This window comes from Glycine max, chromosome 8, assembly GCF_000004515.6.
Source record: "Glycine max cultivar Williams 82 chromosome 8, Glycine_max_v4.0, whole genome shotgun sequence".
Taxonomy (NCBI): domain Eukaryota; kingdom Viridiplantae; phylum Streptophyta; class Magnoliopsida; order Fabales; family Fabaceae; genus Glycine; species Glycine max.
This window is the reverse complement of record NC_038244.2, coordinates 6,111,963-6,118,461: the sequence shown is the minus strand read 5'-3', so window position 1 is coordinate 6,118,461 and position 6,499 is coordinate 6,111,963.

Below are 6,499 nucleotides of genomic sequence, written 5' to 3'. Positions count from 1 at the left end.
ACTATGATATAGAGAGAGATGTGGATAGACATATGTGTGAATATCTATATAGATATATATATATATATATATATATATATATATATATATATATATATATATATATATATATATATATATATATATATATATATATTATTTCGATAACATATAAATAGTCCTAAATTAAAAATTGACGGAAGAAAAATATAGGCCACACTCCACAATAAAGAATTCAAATTGTCTGTTCAAAAGGAAATAATAAAGAATAGAGGTGGTTCAACTACCCGCCCTTTACATTTTCCATCTCTCACTCTCTCAGCCTGCAATGACCCTCAGCTTTCAGGAGTTCTGAGATGAGTTGAGATCGATTTATGTATTTTTATCACTTAAATTTTGATATTTAGGGTTAATTTTTTAAATTTGAATTCGGCTCATTTAAAATCTTGTTTTTAAAACTATATGAAATTGAACTGGATTTAAGATGATTCAAATTGTATCTCATACTTGTCCTTAAAATACACGGATTCTAATTTCTTAAATATGAACATGTTTATTCAAAAATAAAAAGATCGAACTTGTCAAAAATTAACTTTTAGTGGTGTCTGGTTTGTGGGACGAGACAAGTTATGAATAACATTTGCCTCTATTTCTTCTCACTGTAGCATTTTACTACTTTTTGTTATTTTAAAATTGTAATAAATTTTAATTGTGAAATTTAATTTGAAATTTAGAGTCCTTAATTATAGGCTTGATATGCGTCCTTGCTGCCGTGAACCACCATGGCAAGCGTGTCAACTAGTGCAGCTTCACCTTGCCCTAATATCTTAATGGAGGATTTGAATTTGTGCTTCTTGACTACCATCCTTGGTCTCCATAGGAAATCTATTGTGTTCAATCTTCATGACTTGATAATAGTAATTCTTATCATGATAATAACACAGGTACCACAAATCATGGTGGAGAAGAATAAGAAACCTCTCACACGGCACGGGTCAACCTAATGTGAATCACCAATGCGTCACCGGCTCAGAAGAGTATCGCGGTTTCTTACAGGGAGAGGAAAGAGTATATATTGGGCTCAATGTTAGACGTACCAATTTTCAATAATAAAAATACATATATATTTATAAACCATAATTAATAACAACCATAGTCGACAAATGTTGATCTTAAGTTTATATTTGCTAAGATATTTCCAATTAATTTTTATTTTTTTATTAGTTGAAAAACTTATTTGATTATTTGGTAAGTATTTTTTTTAATAATTTTTCAGTAAATTCTTATATTTTTTGAAGCGTTATTTTAAGTAATATTTTTTTAAATACTACTTCAAGTATCGTTTTTTAAAATATTAACCTCTAGTTTTTTATACTTTCTTTCACTTTTATTCTCGATATATTTATTCATTTTTCTTATTATATTTTTTAAATAAATCATGATTTTTTTTTTTTTGTAATTTTATATTTTTCAATTACTTCAAGAGTTAGATTTATCGAACACTTATAGTTTAATAAACTAATTTTTCAACTTTCGATTACCAGCTAGTTTTTCAATAAGTTTTGTTGAATATAACCTAAATATGTGGTAAGGAGTTTGATCTCATGTATTTGTAGAAAATGAGAGAATAATTAGTATATTATACTAAGGGATATTAGAAATTTTACTAGAGGTGATTAGTCAGTTTTTTTTTTTTTTGCATATATTAATTATCAATAAAACTTGTATATATATAGTAAAAAAATATTAGAGATCTTAAAATAAAGATATTATAGAGACATATAATCCTTAAACTAAATCAAATCAATTATGGGTCAAGAGTCAACTTATAATTGAATTTGAACATTTTAAAGTTACAATATTGTCAATTCCTAGTTAAGTGTAATAATTTTAAGCAATTAATGAATTGAATTAAATATTTGTAAAGTGATGATGCATAGAAGTAAGTTCGACATAAATTAAACTACAAAACAAGCATGTGAAGTGACAACTGATGCAGAATTACAAACATGTTGAGGATTCAATCTACCAGAACTACTCTTGATGCAACACTAATGATTTTTTCCAATTTAATATTATTTCAATTATTACCCACATCTACTAACCTACTCTAGCCATGATTCTTCACATTAGAGCCTAACTTACCTAATTTCACTCCTAATCTGTTAAGAGCTACATCAAACAAATTGCATTATGAGCAAAGATGCATAATTTAGGCTAAATAATACCATTCTATCTCTAGAGATGAATTACCTAAATGTTTTTTTTTTCAAGTTCTTAGGAAATAAACATTTTTCAATGTCTAAACCTTATAACACTACATGAGCATGAGTGATCAAGCCATTAACATGACAATAAGCACATAAAAGAGATAATAATATTGAAATAACATTAAATAAATAGTTGACAACTTGACATCATTATATCAAAGTGTTTGGTTGTTGAACTTCCAACAATGGATGGTTTATTCTCTCATTATCATGAGAGGCTTACAAATACAAAAAGGGGGCAAAACAAATGAAAGAAAATGGAGAAAAATGGAGATGTGGTGCTCTAAATGAGTGCTTCCCTCTAATAGGTTGTGCCTTAACTCTCACTAGCTGCTGCTTAATAGCTAATGTTCCCACAATTTCCTTTTTTTCCCCCCTTAAAACGCAACATAATCATGTTTTTTTTCAATATTAATTATGCACTAAACAAAGATGGCACACTAAGCGCGACACAAAAAGTCCAGCTGATTTAAATGACCATGCACTAAGCCACACGGTGTGCGCTTAGCGCACTTGCACGTGACAACTAGTTTCTCATGTGGCTTCTTGCGCTAAGCGAACTTCTTAGGCTAAGTGGTCCTCACGCGTTGAGCGCGATTCTCTAGATCTTCAATCCTCTTTCATGTCTCCTGTTGTATCTCTAAAAAATGTTTATAGCCAAAAACACTATAAATTTATTAATTTTAGCATCTATTGGATAAAAATTCAGAAGAAATTAAATTCCTAATATTTAGACACAAAAGAAACAATAAAAGAGGAAAAAAAATTAAATAATTACTATGTTATTTAAATACACAAACTATGTATGCATAGCAATTATCAAATATATGAAAAAGAACAAAAGTACATTCCTTTTTTTTTTTAATTTTAAAAGTCATTTATTATTAATTTTTAGATTATATTAATATGTAGGTCCTTATGGACTTATAGTTCATTTCATTAGTTTTCTAAATGAATTTCTATAACATAAAATTAATAGAGTCATTTTTAATATTTAAATTAATCTACTGGCTAATTGTTATCAATTTATATTAGAAAAAAATTTAAGTCTCACGTTAGTTATTAATAATGTCAAGATAAAATAACATAGATGATCTAAGAACTTGTGTTCAATTTTATGGAATTGTTTAAAAATTTAATAAAAATATAAGAATTTATAGAGTGATTTAAACTAAGTTTTATATAAATCAATCATTTAAGTCATTAAATTAGTAAAACATTTTGTTTTTTTGTTAATTCTGTTACTATCTTATATGGTAAAATATCAATAATATTACCTAGGGACAAAGTAATCATTAATAATGTTAACAAAAGTACCTTTCAGAAAAATATCGGCATGCATGTAACTCTAATTTTAAATTATAATTTAGAATGAAGAATTAATATAGTAAAAGGAAAAATTCAACTTAATTAAATAAATCATTAAAAGATTAAAGTAAAGTTTTGATCTTAAAAGAAGGGATAATTGAGACTATGCAGTGGATTTGGAAGGAACAAATCATAATTGATAGACACTATAATTAATAGTGAAACAGAGAAATTTGAAAGACCAAATTAAAAGTTTTCTCGATTTTTTTGCTGAATTTTCTTATTTCAAATATTTTTTATCACATAATTTATGTTTTTTATGTAAATAAATTTTCAAAAGATGCAGATTTATCAGAGCATTTTTTTTATAAAAAAAATTATCGAGGCTTTTATAGTTTTATGCCGCAAACCTTCACAATATAATTGCACTGGCATGTGCAAAGCAAACGGTGTCGTTGTCATTGATATCGACCACGATAAGAAGTTTCAGCTGAAAGACCGAAACCGACAACAAATAAAGATGACGAAAAAGGATTGTAAGTGATTAAAGTAAGCTTAGCAAAGAGTTAAAATAATAACGTAAATAACGTTGCTTCGTTTTTTACGTAGAACTTTCACTTTCTACTCAAAGCCATGTCTTTGGTGGTATCCCTCTTGTCTCGTCTATATATAAAAAATTTGTTCGGTTTTATTTAATATCCAAATGTTGACGTCTTTCTTTGATCAAATTTTCGTTCTTCCTCCCACGTTTTGTTTTCTGTACACAAAGAATAAAGGTACTTTTATGTATGGCCAGCAATTTTCGTTTTCTATTTAGCTACATGCAAGGCATAAATTAGCATGGAAATTTTGAATATTGAGATAAGCACTACGTCAATCTTCTGTAATGCTATGCTAATCACGGGGATATTATGTTTTGTTTTTTCTTTTATCGACTTATGTACATTGACTGCTTAAGTTGGGTTGCACTCTGTCACCGACGAGCTTTGGCATTTTTACAAGGAATATTATAATAGTTGAGTGACTCAAACTAGCTAGTTATACCACTGATATATTTCAACTTTTGTTTAAAACATATTTTATATATATATATATATATATATATATATATATATATATATATATATATATATATATATATATATATATATATATATATATATATATATATATCTCGATGTGATTCAACCAACATGGAATCGTCAGTAAAAAAATAGCTATTATTATATAATAAAAGAAAAGCTAATATTCCTTGTTTTTTATTATTTAATAATAATAAAGTATTAGTTATTAAATAATATAAAAATAGAATTAGCTTTTTATTTATTTAATAATCAATATTTTACCTTTTTTACTTATGATTATATGTCTATTCAATCACATTCTACGATATATATATATATATATATATATATACTATTTTAAACATAATAACCTCAAATCCATTAGTTGTATAATTAATTAATTTGAGTCACTCATTGAATCAAATATGTGGATATATTAATATAAAATCAACAAATTTACTATTAAACCGGTGAACCGACGGGTTGGTGTGACCTTGACAGGTTCACATGAGTGAAACACGCTTATTCCAAAGTCTGCCTACAATATTTACGTGTTACCTATAATTTCATAAAATAAAATAAAATTACAATAGGCAAGAATCAAACTTAACACTCTACACAAGACTCATACAAGTTTAACAACTAAGCTAAGTTAGTTAATTGGATGATATATAAATATCAAATTTAATATATATATATATATATATATATATATAATTGTTTATAATTTTATTATATTAATTTATGTAGTTTAACCCTTAACTTATTGGCCCGGTCAATGACTAAGTGACTCAGTTCCTTTCGGAGTTTTAAAATATTAAATATATTTGCATATGTTATTTAACAAATACATTAGTTCTAATTTTATTTTTTATTCCTTTTAAATACATTAAGTAATGTTGATTTCAAAATTAATTTAACAACAAGCCCAAAAAATTCTTTCTCAAATAACTTTCCTTTTAATTATATTTTTATACTTAATTCTTTAATCACTTATTTATTTCGATCTATCATTGCCACCCTTTTCAAAATTGAATTTCAATTATTTTTTTTTAAATATTAATAATTAAAAATAACTTTGTATCTCAATATTTTGTTTTACAGAATCACAATATAAATTATTTACTGTAAAACTAAATATAATTTGTTACTTAAATTAAAATATTTATTTATTATAAATTTTCATTATAATTTATATGAGAAGAAATCAAATTATTTCAAGAATAACTTTAAAAAAGTTTATTTTTAGAGTATATGGATCTCTCAATTAATTTTGTATACATATATCACGTAATTTATTTATTATTAATCTTATAAAATTTAATTCATTTATTTTTGTAAATATATCATTTAAAATAAAGTAATAACATTTTGGAATAATGTTAAAAATATGTGACTAAAATTTAATTTATATATAGTAAAAAAAAAAAGAGTAGATTACATCACGGCAAATCATGGCGGACAAAATTAAACGTGGGATTTGTATTTAATATATTTTTTACAGAATCATTTAATTGGACATGTTTGTATTTATTACTTTAGGACACTGTAGACACTATGCATAGTATTAATTTGTTGCCAAGACTTTTGTTTTGGATTGGCACAATTATTGTGAACGGTCATGTAGTTACATAAGTACATAATTTTATGATTTAATTAATAAGAAAAAGCTAATTAGTGTAACTACTTTGCCACAAAAAAAGGAGTTCGAAAAGTTCACGAGTCTTTTATAAAGCTGATTGTAAGCATAGTCATCAGTCTAAATGCATAACTTATTGACCCAACATGTGTTTACCTTGTATATAAATCCTTCGATTAACCCATTTTTTAATAGTTAAATTATTATAATCTGCCAACCTTAGGGATTACTTAATAAAA